Source organism: Mobula birostris, chromosome 11 (genome assembly GCF_030028105.1).
Source record: "Mobula birostris isolate sMobBir1 chromosome 11, sMobBir1.hap1, whole genome shotgun sequence".
Classification (NCBI taxonomy): domain Eukaryota; kingdom Metazoa; phylum Chordata; class Chondrichthyes; order Myliobatiformes; family Myliobatidae; genus Mobula; species Mobula birostris.
The window spans coordinates 14,852,068-14,872,553 of NC_092380.1; the positions used below are offsets into that span (position 1 = coordinate 14,852,068).

The following is a 20,486-nucleotide window of genomic DNA, read 5'->3' on the forward strand; positions in this document are numbered from 1 at the left end:
ATTTGCCTCCTGGAGTAACAGGTCCACAGCAGATGCCATTTCATTGGCTCTTCACTCAACCCTGGAACATCTGGAAAGTGAAGATGTATACATCAGAATGCTCTTCCTTGACAACAGCTTGGCATTCATCATCACCCTCAGAACTAATCAATAAGCTTCAAGACCTTGGCCTCAATAACTCCCTGTGCAATTGAATCCTGCATTTCCTCACTCGCAGATCCCAGACAGTTTGGACTGGGACAACATCTCCTCCACAATCTCCATCAGCACAGCTGAACCACAAGGCTCAGCCCCCTGCTCTACTCACTTTACACCTATGACTGTGTGGCTAAGCACAGACCCAATGCCATAATCAAGTTTGCTGACGACACCACCGCCCTTGGCTGAACCAGAGGAGGTGACGGATCCGCTGGGAGGGAGATTGAAAATCTGGCTGAGTGATGCCACAACGACAACCTCTCACTGAATGTCAGCAAGACCAAGGAGCTGATTATTGGCTTCAGGAGAAGGAAACCAGAGGTCCACGAGCCAGTCCTCATCATCAGGTCAGAGGTGGAGAGGGTCAACAACTTTAAGTTTCTAGGTGTTATCATTTCAGAGAACCTGTCCTGGGCCCAGCATGAAAGTGCAATTATGAAGAAAGCACAGCAGTCCCTCTACATCCTCAGGAGTCTGCGAAAATTCAGCAGGACATCTAAAATTCTGACAAACATCTAGAGATGTGTGGTGGAGAGTGTATTGACTGGCTACATCACAGTCTGGTATGGAAACACAAATGTCCTTGATTGGAAAATCCTACAAAAAGTAGTGGATACGGCCCCAGTCCATCACGGCTAAAGCCCTCCCCACCATTGAGCACATCTACATGACATGTTGTTACAGGAAAGCAGCATCCATCATCAGGGACCCCCACCACCCAGGACATGCTCTCCTCTCCCTGCTATCATCAGGGAGAAGGTACAGGAGCCTCAGGATCCACACCACCTGGTTCAGGAACAGTTACCTATTCCTCAACCATCAGGCTCTTGACCCAGAGGGGATAACTTCACTCAACTTCACTGCCCCATCACTGAACTGTTCCCACAACCTATGGAGTCACTTTCAAGGACTCTTCATCTCATGTTCTCAATATTTAATGCTTATTTATTATTATTATTATTACTACTACTATTATTTCTTTCTTTTTGGATTTGCACAGCTTGTTGGCTTTTGCACATGGTTGGATGTCCAAGTTGGTGCGATCTTTCATTGACTCCATTCTGGTCATTATTTCTGTTATGGATTTATTGAGTATGTCCACAAGGAGATGAATCTCAGGGTTGTGTATGGTGACATATATGTACTTTGATAACATATTTACTTCAAACTTTGTTACAATTACATGCTGATATTTCTGTATTTATCCACATTTTAATCCATATCCATACTTTAACTGCTAACTTTAATTTTAATATAATTCTTTATTTTTTATACTTGTTGAATGTTGTTTCTTGTTGCATGTCGCACCAACACACAGCAGCAAATTCCAAACACATGTAGATGTATACAGTGAATAATTTTGATCCTTGAGAATGTGGCAGCACCACTGGGAAAGGGTCATGAAAGAAGGAATTGGTTCAGGAGTTTGATAGCAGTGGGGAAGAAGCTGTTCTTGAGTCTGGTCAAAGTTCAAATTTCAGAAGTCCAAAGTAATTTTATTATCAAAGTACATATATGTTACCATAGACAACCTTGAGATTTATTTTCTTGAATTGAATTGACTTTATTTCTTACATCCTTCACGTCATGAGGAGTAAAAATCTTTACATTACGTCTCCATCCAAATGCGCAATGTGCAATTTATAGTACTTTGTAATAAATAGTATGTACAACAGGACAGTCAGTATAACAGAAATACAATTGTATCAGCGTGAGTTCATCAGTCTGATGGCCTGGTGGAAGAAGCTGTCCTGGAGCCTGTTGGTCCTGGCTTTTATGCTGCAGTACCGTTTCCCGGATGGTAGCAGCTGGAACAGTTTGTGGTTGGGGTGACTTGGGTCCCCAATGATCCTTCGGGCCCTTTTTACACACCTGTCTTTGTAAATGTCCTGAATATTGGGAAGTTCACATTTACAGATGCACTAGTCAGTCTGCCCCACTCTCTGCAGAGTCCTGCGAGTGAGGGAAGTACAGTTCCCATACCAGGCAGTGATGCAGCCAGTCAGGGTGCTCTCAATTGTGCCCCTGTAGAAAGTCCTTACGATTTGGGGATTCATGCCAAACTTCTTCAACCAGTGAAAGAGGTGCTGTTGTGCCTTTTTCACCACGCAGCTGGTATGTACAGACCACGTGAGATCCTCGGTGATGTGGATGCCGAGGAACTTAAAGCTGTTCACCCTCTCAACCCCAGATCCATTGATGTCTATAGGGGTTAGCCTGTCTCCATCCCTCCAGTAGTCCACAACCAGCTCCTCTGTATGTCCTCCCGGGAGGCAGAAGAGAGGGAAGGGAATGTCAGGGTGGCAGGCGTCCTTGATGATATTGTTAGTTGTCAGTTCCCAATGGAGTATGAGATGTTTTACCTCCTACCCACGTTCTCCCTCCACTCACACACTCACCTGTCCTCTTGGTTTTCAGCCCCCTTTATTCATCCCTCCCATCTCTCCAACCCCTCCCTCCCCTCCATGCTGGTCCCATCATCCTCTCCCCTCTGGTCCCACCTATCACCTGCCAGTGCTATCCCACCCCCACCAGCTCGTACTTGCACTTGGTAATCAATCCTTGCCCCGCTCAGTCCTGATGCAGTAGCCTCCACAGCTGCTGTCTGACCTGCTCAATTCTCCCAGTGCTGTGTTTTGGTTCTAGGTTCCGACGTCTGCTGTCTCTTTTATCCTCGGTCTCATACAACAGCCACAGGAGAGGAGTAAGGAGGTGGGCACTGGGGAGAGGGGAATGGCAGGTGGCCAGATGTGACTGTTAAGCTGTTAACAAGGGGAGCATCACAACTTTGCTGGCTTCGTTCAATCAATTCTTTCCTTATTTGGTTACAAGTGTGCTATTTCCTGCAGGCAGATTAATAGCCACCGACTTTTCACCATAATATTTGTAGATTATTTGCATATAGAGAGTATTGTAATTATTTTAAGAAAGTGGGTATTTACCTTCAAGAGAGTGGGCAGTTGTGATTTTGTCCAAAACAGTGTTACTTGTAACTTAATTTGCATTAAACCTCGTTCATCTATTACCCACAACTTAATGACTTGCACTGACTTTCAATTAAGTAATGTCTCAATTTAAAAAAAAATCTCAGATTTATTTTCAAATCCATTTTTTGTCTCTGAACAATTACGACCAACGTATCAGCTGTGGAACCAGAGGACCCAGCACGCTCGACCACTGTTACACCACCGTCAAGAATGCTTCCTGGGCCATTGCATGCCCACGCATCGGCAAGTCCGGTCTCCTGGCCCTGTGTACAGGCAGCAGCACCAGTGGCGAGGACCAGTCAAGGGAGGTGGAGGAGCCCTTACAGGACTGCTTTGAGTCGGTTTGATAAGTATCTTTGAGTCTGATGAAGATGTCACAGTTGTCACCAACTCAACAAGACTGGTTGTGGATGAGTGTGTGTCTTCGAGAACATACCTGGCAAACCCAGACAAGAAGGCATGGAGTTTTATATTCTGCTGAGGGCTGTATCAATGGCATTCAAGAACATTGCAAGGAGTAAAGGCTCGGCCCGTGGAAGGCTATTTTAAGGTTGATAAAACAATTCTGATTGAGGTTGGAGATGGAATCGGATGCACACCAGCTCTGGGAGGGTTTGCAGGCCATCACTTCCTACAAAGCCAAACCCAGCATCATGAATGGGAGTGATGCTTCACTCTCAGATGAGCTCAACATCTACAGCACCTGGTGACCCCATGATCTCTGTCTCGGAGGCCAACGTCAAAACATCTTTCAAGAGGGTGAACCCTTGCAAGGCGTCAGGCCCCTATGGTGTGCACGGGAGGGCTCTGAAAGCCAGTGCCAACCAACTGGCAGGAGTGTCTGAGGCATCTCTCAGGGCTCCAGTCAGAGGTTCAAAAGGGTGACAATCACACTGGTGGCCAAGAAGGTCAGGGTGAGCTGCCTCAGTAACTATCACCCAGTAGCACTCACATCGACTGCGATGAAGTGTTTTGGGAGATTGTTCATGGCTAGAATCAAGGACTTAAGCAAAGGCCTGGACCCGCTGAATTTGCCTCTCACTATAATAGATTTGCAGCCACCAGCATGCCACTGGTCCTTGGATCACCTGGACAATGGTAATACTCATGAAAGGCTGCTGTTTATTGACTACAGTTCAGCATTCAACACCATCATACCCTCACTTCTGATCAATAAGCTCCAAAACCTGGGCCTCTGTACCTCCTTCTGAAACTGGATCCTTGACTTCCTCACAGCCTATGCGACTTAGAACACACAGTATAACAGAATAGGCCCGCGATGTTGTGCCAACTTTTTAACCAAACAGGAGCTCCGAAAACCCCATCCCTGGAAGGGGGAGGATCCCCGATGGGTGACACCTTGAAGGATGGAAAGGCTGGCCCAGGAGAACTGGGGTGGGCTGGTCTCAGTGGCCCATGTCCCAGCAGAGGTGATGGGCCCAGAAGAGGATCAATCTAACCGTTCCCCCCTACAAAACCCTCAATTGTCCCTAATGTATCTGCCTCCACTGTCACCCAGCAGAGCGATCCATGCGCCTACCACTCTGTGTAAAAACAATCTGCCTAAGATTCGACCTTATTCTTGTCTCCACTCACCTTAAAGTCACCCCCTCTTGTATTAGCCAGGAAAGAAGTGCTGGCTGTCCACTTTATGCCTTATATTATCTTATATGCCTCTATAAAGTCAACTTTCATCCTCCTCCTCTCCAGAGGGAAAAGCCCTAGCTTGCTCATCATAAGACATGTTCTCTAACTCTGAAGTTGGTGACACGACGCAGCGCGCGCGGCCGTTTCAAATTGATATCGATACGTGTTAACTAGGGGGTCGTGCACAATCCTGATTTGGTGGAGACAGCCGTGAGAAGCGCAGAGGAACACCTGGAGTAATTTCTGAAATGCCCGCTTCGCTGCCGCTGCTACTGTGTGGTAACCGGAATCTCCGGAGGGGAAGGCCCCAAATCCTTGGCTTTGCCTATTGCCTGTTGCCAGGGCCGGGGTCGAAACGCTTGGCAGAGATGGTGCTCGGTGCTCGGTGTCGGAGGGCTGGTCGGAGGCTCGGAGTTTTCGGACGGACTCGGAGTCGGACTGTGATCAGATGCTTCCAGGATGCTGCATCTGCAAGTTGGTGGCGCTGGAGGTTTGCCGCCTGCGTGAGATGATGGGACTTTTGAGAGACTTTGAGACTTTTACCGTGCCCATGGTCTGTTCTTTATCAAATTATGGTATTGCCTTGCACTGTTGTAACTATATGTTATAATTATGTGGTTTTTGTCAGTTTTTAAATCGGTTTGTCATGTGTTTCTGTGATATCATTCTGGAAAAACATTGTATCATTTCTTAATGCAGGCATTACTAAATGACAATAAAAGAGGACTGCGTGTCCTCATAATCTAAAATCTAAATCTAATCCAGGAGGCATCCTGTGCACCCTCTTTAAAGCTTCCACATCCTTTGCATAATAAGGCAACCAGAACTGATGGCAGAAGGGGAAGAAGTTTTGTTCCTAAAACTTTGAGTGTGTGGTCTCAGGCTCCCCCCGGTGGTGGTAATGAGAGCGGACGTCCCTTGGGTGAGGCGACACCGTTTGAAGATATCCTCATTGGTGAGGAGAGCTGTACCCGTGATGGAGCCGGCCAAGTCTGCAGCTCCCTGCAGCCTCTTGCAATCCTGCACATTGTTGACTCTGTACCAGTCACATTCCTATCCACTATCCATCTGTAGAGACTTGCAAAGGGTTTTTGGTGATATATCAAATCTGCTGAAACTCTTAATGAAGTAGCTTGCCTTCTTTGTCTTGGATCTTTATCTTGCCTCTACGTCTTGGGTTCGGGGTGAATCCTCTGAGATATTGAAACTGCTCGCCTCTTCCACCACTGACCCCTCAACACTGCTCCCACTCAGCCTTGTAGGTGCGGGGTCGCGCAGTAACTGAAATGCTCACACGCACATAGCCTTCGTTACCACACAACTGGAATATTATTTTATACAGTTTTAATATACAATACTGAGCAAACCTCTTAGATATATATACATGTAGCCAGGGAGCCTAAAACTTTTGCACAGTACTATAATAATTTTATGTATTGCACTGTACTACTGCCACACAAAAAAAACATGACTTATGTGAGTGAAGATAAATCTGATTCTGATACGGGTCTCTATTTTGGACTGAGAGTGGGAAGGGGCAGGGGGAGGGGAATCATGGTTGGGAAAATGGAAGGGAGTTGGAAGCATCAGAGAGACATTCTGTAATGATCAATAAACCAATTGTTTGGGATCAAATTGGCTTGTTTGGTGTCTCAGGGCTGGTGTGTCTGCACCTGCACCACCCCTGCCTTGGCACTTCTCTACCAGCTGCCCCACAACCTTCATGAGGTGCTCTACCCTCACAATTTCCAGCATCCTTTGCTCCTGCCAGATTTACAAATTTGCTCTCTACTCCGCGCTGACAAATACAGCACTGTGCAAAAGTCTTAGGCACCCTAGCAATACTGTAGCTTTGAAATGATGCTATTCCAACTTTGAAATTATGTGAATATAATTGTGAAATCTATGTTAATATAATTAAGAACTACCATGTAATTATGTGCTAATGAATATAATCCATGTTTTTAAATTAATAAACGTACCATAATCTTCACTTTGAAACATTTTAGAGCTTCAACATACTTACATTAACAATGTTTCAAGCTACAGAACTGTTACAAATTGTAACCTTAAACTCAGAAATTGTTAATAAAGCTCAGGGCCGCTGAACACCAATGCCATTGTGCCTCTGAGTTGGCTGCCTGACGTCACTTACTTGTTTTGTACGCTGTGGTTTATGGTTTCTGTTTGTCTGATGTGCATATTACAAAAAAATAGTTAAAGTGCCTTGCTGTTTTCAAAAAACTTCCTGCTCAGAGCACTGGTTGGTCCGCACAGCTGTAAAAAAATAATAGGGGACGTTGCCCCTCAGTGAAGTCTTTCTGACCCCACAATCAATTCCTTGGTCTTGCTGAGCTTGAGTGTGAGGTTGTTGTCGCGCCACCACTCAACCAGCTGATCTCTTTCACCCCCTTACACTTGTCATCGCCATCTGAGAGTTTACCAACGACAGCGGTGAATTCACAGATGGCGTTTGAGCTGCGCTTAGCGCCGCAGCCATGAATGTAGAGATGTTGGAGCAATGAGGTGCGCCTGTGTTGATGGTCAGCGACGAGGATATACTAAAACCGACACGTACTGACTGTGGGTCTCGCAGTGAGGAAGTCGAGGCATCCATTTTGCAGAGGGATGTACTGAGGGCCAGGTTTGGTAGCTTGAGGAGATGATGGCATTGATTGCTGAGGTGTGATCAGGTTCAAGAGCAGCTACTTCCCTTCAACCACTCGGTTCTTGAACCAACCGACAAAGTCCCCATCACTACAGTTTAACACCACTATGACCACTTTTGACCATGCTGCACTGAAACGGACTGATTAGATCTAATTGCGTTTTCTTGTAAGATTGTATAATGTACGTCTAATTTATGTTTTTCTCATGAATGCTGCTCGTCTGCTGGCATATACCAGTACTGCTGCCGCACGTACGTTTTTCGCTGCGCCTGTGCGTACGTGTACCTGTGTGGATGACAGTAAACTGTACTTTGGCTTTTTGAATACAGTATCATTTTTTTACTGGCCTTCCAAAGCAACCTATTGACAAACTTCGGCTCATTCAGAACGCCGCTGCTGGACGTTTTAACCGAAACCAAGATGAAGGAACTCCCATACTAGCTGCTCTGCATTAGCTTCCTGTATCTTTTAGAACTGATTTTGTAAAGGTCTCTTACTTGTTTTTAAAGCTCTTAATGGTCTGGGACCAGAGTACATCACAGAATCGTTTGTGTCTTATAATCCAGCTTTCAGGTCTTCTTCCGCCGGTCTATTAAATTTAAACAACCTCCCTCAAAAGATAGTTAGCAGGTCAGCTTTTTCGAACTAAGCTCCTAAACTGTGGAATTCAACACATAAAAGCTATAAGGGATAACGACTCAGTTGAAAATTTAAAACGCCAGCTCAAAACCCATTTATTTAACCTTGCTTTTAACTAACATATTTTCTTTTATTTTCATTATTATTTTAAAAATGTTAATGTTTGTATTTTTATCTCATTGTAAAGCACCATCTGTATGGCAAGTGATTATTAAAAGGCACTTGTTATTAGACAGCGCCACCTTGTGTAAGCTGCTTTTATTGTGAAATACTTTGCCCTGTTGGGCGCACGATTTGCTGCTACGAGGAAATTAATCCTTCACACTGGCCGCAGAACGTGGAGGTGTTGTAGAGAGGGAGCCGCGCAATTGCACTCATTAACTCTCTCTCTGCCCACCTCCCCGGAGAACTCTCCAGTCCCGGCTGGTTAGAGGGAGGACGGGCTGGCAGCAGACATTTTGTACAGATCCACTTCTGCCTCGTTATCCCGGGCGATCCCTCCTCCGCCACTCATGATGTCACGGAGGAGGAGATTCCATACAAAATGTCCGCTGCCAGCCTGCGGGTAGAGACCACGGCCGATCAGACGAGGTTTGAGCAGATGCGATCAGGGGAAACCAAAGAGTGCGCTCCCCAGATAAATTTCCGGTAGTTTTGTCCTTTTCCTTTCAACCAATATTCTCTTAGTCAATCAAACTCCAATTAATCCGCCATACTGTGGACTTCGGTGCAGCTGGACCGTCAGATTTTCTAGACTACTGGATGTTATTCAATACATTCAGAGACAAAAAAATCTGCAGACGCTGGAATCCAGAGCAACAAGTAATCAGCTGGAAGAACAGCATCTGTGGAGGAAAATGGATGTTTGGATCGAAACGCTGCCTTAGGATCTGAAAGGCCAGGTCCCTTTCCCCTGCAACTGGCATTTTGATTCAAACATCGGCTGTTCATTTCCCCCTGCAGATGCTGTTCGACTGTTCCTCCGGCAGATTGTTTGTTGCTCTTTAAAAAAAAATCACTTGTTTTTAAGTTGTAACTCAGCGGTTTAATAGATTTCAGAGAGCCCGGCGAGTTTAAAGGGAACACAGCAATGAACACCGATCAGTTCAAAGAGAGGAGCGAAGTGGGAGTGGAGGGATCTGGGAATGGGAAGGAGGGGGGGTCTCAGAGTGGAGGGATATAGGAATGGGGAGGGAAAGGGGTCCCGGTGAGTGAAAGAATGTGGGAATGATGGGGCGGGGTGTTGTCCCGGTGAGTGGAGGAAGTTCGGGAATCGAAGTTCTGGTACGTTAGGAGCAGCTGTGCGTGAACCACTGGCAATTCCGAATGGGTGGACGGTAGATTATCGACGGGTTATATTTTGATGCTGCTGCCGACCCCTGAGAGTGAGTCAATGGTCTAGGCATGAGAGGAAACGCGCATCGTCTCACAGGGATGCAACCACCTCGTAACAAGCTGGATGCAGAGTTGTCACTCGCCTGCCCCAGACAGAATCTCCCTTGTGCCAAGAGTCCGCATCGGGCCTCTGCTGGGGAGTGGCAGGCAGAGGGATGTCAGAGACAAGAGAGAATCTGCAGATGCTGGAAATCCAAAGCAAATCCAAACACACAGAATGCTGGAGGAACTCAACAGGCCAGGCAGCAACTGTGGAAAAGAGTAGAGTCCACATTTCGGGCCGAGTCGCTTCAGCAGGTTGTCAGGGTGGCCCACATGGAGCTCCCCTTCCCACACTGGTCATGGCCACTAACGGGGGGGGGCATGTGTGGCCCCCTGCACCTGGGCACTGGGGTGTCAGCAGATGGGCAGGAGGAAGTAGACACAAGGCAGGTCCCAGATCCCCTCCTTGCCCATCAAGCCAGCCCGGAGATAACTCAGTGATGGGCAGGGAAAACAGATCTGCGGCAGGGGCTGGCTGGGATTGTTTGACCCTCACTCCCTGGGACTCACGAGTTGATCCTTATTGTTTGATCCACCCTGGGACTCACTATCTGGGACTTACTGTCTGGGTTTCACTCTCTGGTTCACACTGTCTGGGACTCAACAGTCTGATCCTCACTGTCTGGCACTCACTGTTTGGGACTCCCAGACTGGGAATCTCTAACAGAGGCTCACTGATAAACCCTTGTTGTTTGACCTTCACCGTCAGGGTCTCAGCATCTGGAACTCACTGTTGGGGTCGCACCACCAGGTCCTGATTGTGTGGGACTTTATGTCTAACACTCACTGTCTGGCCCTCATGGCTAGATCTCCACTGTCTGGTGCCTGGAATCATTAAACCTTCAAAAATGTTTCTGGTTTTGATTCATATCATAACCATTCAGTTTCCCAGAAGATAGGATTCTCTTCCTGCAAAATTGCTGTTGATTCATTATAATTTTCTGGATTTTGATAAATATTGATGCAATCTAAGACCAAATAGTTGCTATTTCTAGTAGAATCTTCACTCAGCCCCAGTGGCCTAATGGATAAGGCATTGGCCTCCTAAGCCAGGGATTGTGGGTTCAAGTCCCATCTGGGGTGCTGCAAATTTTAAATACCCATTACTGGGCTATGGATGCAGATAAAATTCTTACCTGCTTATCATTCAGGGAATGAGGAATATAAAGATATTATCAGCCAGCCATTATTGTCAATTGTTTAAATAAACGGAGACACATATGAAAATAATTTTAGGCACATATTAAATCTCTCTATACTTCAACTGTCATTGTCTTACAAGGACGAGCTACTGTTACAAAGTCCTGATGAAGGGTTTCAGCCCAAAACATTGACTGTTTGCTCTTTTCCATAGATACTTCCTGGCCTGCTGACTCCCTCCAGCATTTTGTGTGTGTTGCTTTGGATTTCCAGCATCTGCAGATTTTCTTGTTTTCACGTTGATTGTTATGTGCACAATGAAACTTACTTTCAGCAGCATCACAGGCACATACCATCATATAAGCAACATTCACAAGGAAAAGGTAAATTAAGCATAAATTTTTACAAGGAAGAACACAGAACAAAGAAAAAGTTGGCTGCAGTGCAAAGTGGTCAGAATGTTGCTACACTGAGATAACTAGCGGTTGTTATGACTGACTGTCGTGACTGGCTAAAACTGAGCCACACGGAAGCTGTAACTGGGAAATATAAAGGTCTTTTATTCACACAGCAAACCTCTGAGAGAGAGAGAGAGAGAGAGAGAGAGAATGAGAGGATCCAAGAGAGTCTCACTCTCTCAACATGATGTTTGTAGTTTTTCAACACAAAGACAACAATGAATGCTTAACACAGACACGAGGAAATCTGCAGATGCTGGAGATTCAAGCAACACACACAAAAATTGCTGGTGAACGCAGCAGGCCAGGCAGCATCTATAGGAAAATGTACAGTCAACGTTTCGGGCTGGGACCCCTCGTCAGGACTAACTGAACCTGACGAAGGGTCCCGACCCAAAACGTCGACTGTACCTCTTCCTATAGTTGCTGCCTGGCCTGCTGCGTTCACCAGCATTTTTTGTGAATGAACGATTAACTACAGTTTCAATTGCTATAATCACAGAACTTTAAAATTTGAGATGTGGTCAGGTGAATTTACAGAATTACATATTTACAATTATAGCACACCCCAACCAGCAGAATCCCTTTGGCGTCACTTTCAAAAGCCTCTAGATTCAAAGATGCAAAATAACTTTATTGTCAAATGACGTATGTCTACATACATACAAACTATGCAGCCTACTGCCCTGAGATTCCTCTTCCCACAGACAACCACAGAAGAAAGAAAACTGAGGAGCCCATTCAAAGAAAAACATCAAACCCCGCTTGAGCACAAAAAAAACCAAATCGGGCAAATGGCAAAAAAGAGTGTAAAACACAGAATATAAACATAAAATTGGAAGAGCCCAGGCATGTTCAGTTCATCTCAGTTCAATTCAATGTAGCCCCGTGCTGTTCATTATCTGCAGGCCGCCCTGATCAAGAAATGCCCAAAATAGCAACAAAACTGTTGTGTAGTGGCTAGCACAGTACACTACGTTACAGGCGACCGTGGTTCAGTTCCCGCTGCTGTCTGTAAGAAGTTTGTACGTTCTCCCCGTGACCACCTGGGTTTCCCCCCGGGTGCTCTGTTTTCCTCCCACAGTCCAGAGGTGTGCCGGTTGGCAGATTAATTGGTCATTGTAAACTGTCCCGTGATTAGGCTAGGGGGTTGTTGGATGGTGAGGCTCGAAGGGCCGGAAGGGCCTATTCCGCGCTGTACCTCAATAAATAAATAAATAGTTAGACAAATAAAGGGGTGACCAGAAACATCCAAAATATACACCTTATGTTGCTATGTTGAAGGATGGACCTGTCCTTAACTGTGCATTAAGTGGCAGGGATACTCCTTTAACAAAGTGCTGATAGTGGTAACATTCTTTCCTGGAGCCATCAGTCTGGGGATTACTGTATAGTTTCAACAGGACAGAATTTGAACAAGTGGCTTCACTAGGCACAAAGTATCAGCTGGAAGTTAAATTGTGTACAGGTTTTATTTCCTGAAGACTGGTTCTCTCTGTAGTTAACCCCTATTTATGCTATTCATGATTTCATAAACCCTGAGTGACTCCTAACATATATTATCATTGTGGTTCAAGAACTGGACAGTTGAAGGGAAGCAGCTGTTCTTGAACACAAGAAATCCTGCAGATGCTGGAAATCCAGAGTAACACATACAACATTCCCTCTAATTTTTGTTTACAACTGCGCAGACCAACCATTGCTCTGAGTAGGAAATTTTTACATGGCCTGAAAACTGCACGGCACTTTAAGTGATTTATTTTGTATGAATATTTAGGAAAAAATATTGAAAAATCACATACTTTCGATTTTATTTATTAATTGAAAGGTATAATGAAACACAGTACACAACAAAAACATTTCATGTTGCATTCAGGGGGCTGGCAGTTTATTAACAATGAGCTACTGAATTCCATTGTGTTTATTGTTGCAATTTGTAACAGTGTCATAACTTGAAACACTGACAATGGAACTATGTTGAAGCTCTAAAATGTTTCAAAGTACAGGCTGTGGTATGTTTATTAGTTAGAAAATTTATGGATTATATTAATTAACACATAATTACAAGGTATTTCATAATTATATTAACACAGATTTCAAAATTATATTAACATAATTTCAAAATGGCAATAACATAATTTCAAAATTATATTAACATTATATAAAAGAAAATTCCAGCTACATGGCAACAAAGGCTATGTGCGTGGGAGCATTTCAGTTACTGTGCAGCCGTCCACCCACTCAGCTTAGTGACACACAAAGTGCTGGAAGAACTCAGCATGTCAGCATCTATGGAAAGGAATGAAGGGTCGTTGTTTTGGGTCATCAGAACTAGCTGTTCTAGAACCTGGTGGTGTGGACTTCAATACAGGAAATAAACAGACAATTCCCACAAATATAAATACACTATGCTTTAAAAAAAACTTAGATCTGTCTGAGAGAGCCTTGCTTAACTTCGTTTGCACTCTTACAGCACAGGTGCCTTTGGGTACCGCTCTGGAGTATCAACTTGGAGATTACACAACACATGGGATTTGTGAGCAGGAAAACCCTTGGGTGATCCATGGTTTGGTCTAAGGTTTAATTGCATGTAAATTCATCCTGCATTGGAACCAGTAAATAAGTCATGTGTGCAATCCTTCCCCAGAGGAAACTGAAAGCAGAGTGTTCTTCATGTACTTTAACCCATAGATATTTTTGTAAATTTTGAGAGATATCTTGAACAGACAATATTAACATTTGTTGCAGGTGGGGAGAGATTGTGAGGACATAAACATAGAAACATAGAAACATAGAAAATAGGTGCAGGAGTAGGCTATTCGGCCCTTCGAGCCTGCACCGCCATTATTATGATCATGGCTGATCATCCAACTCAAAAGTAAAATTCCAGGATAACACACACAAAGAGTTGGAGGAACTCAAAGTCAGGCAACATCTATGAAGAGGAATAATCTGTCAATATTTCAGGCCCAGACCTTCAGCAGGACCAGGATGGAAGGCCGAAGAAGTTGGAATAAAAGTGGGAGGAGGGGAGGGGGTACAAGCTGGAAGGTGATGGTTGAAGTTAGGTGAGGAGGGAAGGCAGATAGCTGGGGTGGGAGGATGAAGTGAGAAGCTGGGAAGTGATAGGTGGAAAAAGTAAAGGTCTGAAGAAGAAGGAGTCTGACAGGAGAGGATGGGAGAAAGGGAAGGAGGATTGGCAGCAGAGGGAGGTGTTAGGCAGGTGAGGAGAAGAGAAATGTAAGAGGGAAGACAGAATGGGGAACGGAAAAGGAGAAAATTAGAGGGGGTGGGGATTAAATTGCCAGAAGTAGGGAAAATCTATGTTCATGTCATCAGGTTGGAGGCTACCCAAAAGGAACACGAGGTGTTGCTCTTCCAACCTGAGAGTGGCCTCACTGTGGCAATAGAGGTGGCCATGGACTGACATATTGGAATGGGAATGGGAGTGGAGTTAGAATGGTTGGCCACCGGCAAATCCTTCTGTACTACCTACTTATATAAAATCCCAGGATGATACACCTCAGGAAGGAGAGCGTGGAACAATGGGATTCCTAGTCCATGAAGGGATATCGTGGTAATTATGTGGACAAGGTCGTATTACACTGAGGAGGGTGGCCACATTGAGAGAACATACTCATGTTGGAGGAAGTTTCTTGCACCAATCAGAAATTTACAAAATACCAAGTTGGTAATATCATGCCAAGAGGCTGACCCTGCTAGTGTCCAGATCTATCTATCCATCCACTGCCAGCATTGCTCAAGGAGTGACTCTCACACCGTATTGGGATGATCGCATGGAATATCAATGCATGGAAGGCCAAAGGCTGAAAAGTGAGATTCCTTTTATAGCTGGCATGGACTCAAGGGGCCGAAGGGTCTGCTTCCATGATGCATGACCCTGACTGTACGTACGACCACCTTTCTCACAGCTTCACTTCCCTCTGGTGTTGGGCCACTTGTCCGACACCCAGGTGAGAGTTTGTCCCATGAAGAGAGACCGGGACTGCACTCCCAGGTTCAGAAGATCGAGCTGTGATCTTGCAGAAACACACAAATTCTCAAAGGGCTTGAGAGGGTAGAGGAAAGGGTAACGTTCGCCCAGAGAGAGGTGAATTTTTGGAACCCTGCACACAAGAGGGGCATGGAGGATCAGTGACTGAGTATACTCAGACAATGATTGATCAAGTTCTAGATTTAAGGGAATGCAGAAAGGCGAATCAGGACTAAAAGATCAACCAATGATGTTGCAACAGCTACAAGGGCTGAACAGCTCACTCCTGCTTCTATTTCTTAGAAGAATGAAGTCACTGCCCACGAATCTCCTTCGCTCTATGCTGAATAAAACATAAAATGCCAGCAGTACTCCACAGGTCAGGTAGAATCTGTAGAGAGAGAAACAGAGCTACTGTTTCAGATCCACAAGTTTACATCTCAGCATTTTTCTTGATTTATTTCAGATTTGCAGCATTATTTTGAATGGCAACGACAGGCTTCAGAAGTTTCATGATGCCAGGAAATTTGATCTCTGACCTTCAAGCACAGATTTCATTTAGACCAGAAGTATGGTCTGCATGACTTCAATGGGAAACATGAGCCTGGCTAACCTCTACACAACTGTCGCTTGACCTGCAAAGTATTTCTGGTGTTGATTTTCTTTGGAGTACAATGGTGCATCTGGTAAAGCCACTGGCTCACGGCACCAGTGATCTGGGTTTGATCCTAACCTTGGGTGCTGTTTGTCTGGAACTTCCAAGGACCCATGAACACTATGTCCCTATTTTGCTCTCTTTTTGCACTACTTTTCTCATTTAAGATGGTGCTACTGAAGTGGGTGACAGCTTACTGGAGGTTCATAAAGCAAGAAATGCAATTAAATACTTTACTGATAACACTTTTTCTGTGGGAAATTGTGGTAACCAATCACAGAAAACAACGAAGAGGCATACGAAGGCAAGGCTGACCCAAGGGTCAAGGTGTGTGGCTGCGATGAAAGTCAAGAGTGAGGTCAAGGCATGTTTGAGGGCAAATGCTCAGAGTGAGGTTGAGGCACGTTTGAGATGGAGTTGGAGTGAACAGACTGGAGGAGCTTTGGAGTTCATCCACCTAAACTGGGAGTGAAGTTGGATCAATCTAAGCACCAGGCCAATTTGACAAGGTCGTGTATGGGCTGGAATGTGGCAGCGGGGTCCAGACCCTAAGCATATCAATGTGGCTGGTCCTAGTGTGGGGACGACGACCCAGTGTTTGGACAATTTAAACATCAGGCTAGATGGACTGAAAAGGCAAGGTGTCAGGACTGGAGGTGAAGGTCAGGCCGGTTCTGCTCACTGCCCAGTGATGTTTATTCCATTCTTGTAGGCGCTGAAGCTGAGGCTGTGTCCTGCCCTGAGCTTCATGTCTGTGAGCTTTGCAACCATTTCCCCTGCTGTGTGCTGAACTGAGGCTGAGGCTTCGGACCTGCTCTGGACTTTGGGTCTATGGACTCGCTTTCATTCTGAATGATGTTGCTTGCTTTTACTGTTTGCACGATTTGATTTTTTTTCTCTCTCTGTGCATTGGGTGTTGATCTTTTTTAAAATTTGGGTCATTTTGGGTTTCTTGTTTTGTGGCTGCCTGTGAGCAGACAAATCTCAAGGTTGTATAATTTATACATACTTTGATAATAAACATACTCTGAACTTTTAATATTTCTGATTGTAACTTATAGTAATTCCGTACTGCTACCACAAAACAACAAACATCACAAGACCATCAGATTCTCCCTGTGATCACATGCATTTCTCCTGGGTGCTCTGGCTTCCTCCCATAACCCAAAGGCATGTGGCTTGATAGGTTAATTGGCCACTAGTATGTAGGTGAGTGTAGAATCTGGAGGTGTTGACGGGAATGTGGGGAGAATTAAATGGGATTGGTACAGGATTAGTGTAAATGGATGGTGGAATGTCAACACAGACTCGGTGGGCTGAAGGGCCTGTTTCTGTGCTGAGGATATCTCCTTCAGCTCAAGTCTGGAATAATTACCCCCATGGGCCAGCTTGGGATCAAATGCTACCAAAGATCATTGTGCTCGGGTCAGATTGACTCAAGGACAGTACTTTAAACATAAACTTAGTCAGCTCAGGCCTGTGAGGGGTGATGGGGCAGTGCAGGGAAGCCAGGAAGTCCTGGGTTCACCTAAATATATACATTATGGAAGTAGATCCTCAGGCTTTGGTCAGGATCAAGTCTAATTTCTCCCACGGCTGTAACAATTGCTCTCCAAAAATCACCTTCACTGGGGGTATGGGGTTCCCAAGATGCACTGGGTTCTTGGATAATCTGGACCTAGGACCTTGAGGAAGGAGTTATGGGAAACTGTGAGGCTCCAGCACACCCTGAGGTCCGGGACATGCTGGGAACGAGTTCTGGGCTGCCCTGAGGCCAGGGGTTCTGTAACTACTTAAGGATTATGAGCTTCATAAGCCCATGCTATTATAGGAAAGGTACCAGCATGATTGGCAGAAGGCACAGAATGGGAACAAAGGGGGCCTTTTCAAAGATTGACTGTGTAATGCCCTGGGAAAGGTTTCACTGCTAATGTAATGGTTTTTCCTGTAGCAGCAGTGTTTGGGTTAGGGCTAGAGATAACAGGGGCTTTGGAATGTGTGCCGTCCAATGAAGGGAGTGTTTTTCTCTTGTTGTGTACCTGAGAACGAGGTGACCTGGGTCTTTTGTTCGGTGAGAGATGAAGAGACAAGACGCCAGAAAGGAGAGGTCGTAGACAGCAGGATGGAGTGGACTTGGAGCGGGGCTGGGAGTGAACGAAGCCCGGGGAAACCGTGAGCTCCAACTTGTGCACCTTAGACTGTTTCATTAAAATGGGCCCTTTTCTTTTTGTTTTTCTTTACTAACCCTCTAGTCAAATTAAGAATTAAAGATCTAACCCGTTTAATTGCATATGGCGTACTCTGTTATTTTGTGGTACTGATTTGTAACAGGGGAACAGATCACACAGCATCCACGCAAACAAGAGGCTGTCTTCCCCAGACTAACGCCAGTGGCCAAACCTGAGGGTTACAACTGCCACTGAGGTTCTGCAGGTGTGGGAGCTGGCTCTACTGCTTTTCACATCGTATGTTAATGATCTGGCTGATGGAATTGATAGCTTAGTGGCCAAGTTTGTGGATGATACAAAGATAGGTGGAGGGGCAGGTAGTGTTGAGGAAGTGGGAAGTCAACAGAAGGACTTGGACAGAATAGGAGAATGGGCAAAGAAGTGGCAAATGGAATAAAAACGTAGGAAAGTGTATGGTCATGCACTTTGGTAGAAGGAATAAAGGCATTGACTATTTTCTAAATGGGGGGGTGAATTCAGAAGTCAGAGGTGCAAAGGGACTTGGGAGTCAGTGCAGGATTCTCTAAAGGTTAACTTGCAGGTTGAGTTGGAAATAAGGAAGACAGATGCAATGTTAGAATTTATTTTAAGTGGGACTAGAATATAATATAAAAGCAAACATGTAATACTGAGGCTTTCTAAGACATTGGTCTGATCACATTTGGAGCATTGTGAGCAACTTTCTGTTCCATATTTAAGAAAGGGGCGTTAGAGAGGGTCCAGAGGAAGTTCAGAAGAATGATCCCAAGGAATGGAGAGGTAAATGCGTGAGGAGCATTTGATGGCTCTGGGCTTGTACTTGCTGCAGCTTAGAAGAATGAAGGGTGATCTCATTGAAACCTATTGATTATCAAAAGGTTTTGGAATGTAGAAGTTTGAGGGGGGACTTGATAGAGGTGTTTAAAATTATGAGGGGGATTGACAGAGTTGACGTGGATAGGCTTTTTGCATTGAGATTCAAACGAAAGGAAACTCTCAACTCAAGAAAGTTAAAGGACAAAAGTTTAGGGGTAACATGAGGGGGAACTTCTTTACTCAGAGAGTGGTAGCTGTGTGGAACGAGCTTCCAGCAGAAGTGGTTGAGGCAGGTTCGATGTTGTCGTTTAAAGTTAAATTGGACAGCTATATGGACAAGAAAGGAATGGAGGGTTATGGGCTGAGTGCAGGTCGGTGGGACTAGGTGAGAGTAAGAGTTCGGCACGGACTAGAAGGGCCGAGATGGCCTGTTTCCGTGCTGTAATTGTTATATGGTTATAGATAGAGTGGACCTGAAGAGAATGATTCCTATAGTGGGGGGGGGGGGGGCGTCTAGGACCAGAGGGCACAGCCTCAGCATACAAGGACATCCCTTTAGAACAGAAATGAAGAGGAATTTCTTCAGCCAGAGGGCAGTGAGTCATGGAAATCATTGCCACAGGCAGCCAATTCATTTGGGTACATTTAAAGCAGAGGTTGATAAGTTCTTGATCAGTAAGGCAGTCAAAGGTTACAGGAAGAAGACCCAGAGAACGGGGTTGAACAAGAAAATAAATCACCCATGATGGAAAGGCAGACTCAATGGGCCGAATGGCATAATTCTGCCCCCACATTTTATGGTCTTATCATCTTGAATACAGTTTCTGGGACCCCTGCGGCCTGGGGTTTCAGGATGCCTTGAGGACTTAGGGGTACTCTGAGGTTCTGAGACTCCTTATGGCATGGAGTTGTGAGACACCCTGAGTTCCTGGAGCAATGTGGTTTGTGCAATTCTGGGACATGTTTAAGTTTGGGATCCTGCTGGTCTGAGACACCCTGACATAAGGAAGAATAGGTTACAGGGAAACTGTGGGGGAATTGGAGTGGTGGGACTTCTCAGAGAGCTGGCAGGAGTTTGACGTTCCATGTTGCAAGAGAATGTGAGGAGAGGGTTCTGTGGAGCCCTAGGATTCCAGAACACCTGGTATCATGGGGCAACAAGTTCTGGGACACTGGGGTTTTGGGAACTTGAGGTTTTGGGACAACCTTGGATTTATAATTATTAGGTTCTGGGAGCTCCTGGGGAACTCTGAAGCTTTAGGACACCCTGGATCCTAGGTTTTGGGACACTGTGTGTCCTGGGATCCTAGGGGATGGGGCATACCCTGTGTTCTGAGATCCCCCAGGATGGGACACCCGTGCTCTGGGGAACTCAGGATTTCAGACAGTCCGTGTTCTGAGATCCCAGTGATTCGGACACTCTGTGTGCTGGAATCCCACGGGTTTGGAAGACTCATTGTTCTGAGATGCCGGTGATTTGGACACCCTGTATTCTGAGATCCCTGGGGATGGGATGCCTGTGCTCTGGGGAACCCAGGATCAGAATCAGAATCAGGTTTAAAATCACTGACATATGTTGTGAGGTTTGTTGCTCTGTGGCACCAATACAGTCATAGTCATAGTCATACTTTATTGATCC

At 45.4% G+C, this 20,486-nt stretch overlaps 1 non-coding gene across 1 annotated transcript; it reads left to right on the forward strand.

Annotated features, from left to right (window-relative positions):
• The first annotated feature begins 10,587 nt into the window (after positions 1 to 10,587).
• trnar-ccu (transfer RNA arginine (anticodon CCU)) lies at positions 10,588 to 10,660 on the forward strand. Its single transcript has one exon. It is a non-coding gene; the product is annotated as a tRNA-Arg (tRNA).
• The last annotated feature ends 9,826 nt before the right edge of the window (positions 10,661 to 20,486 follow it).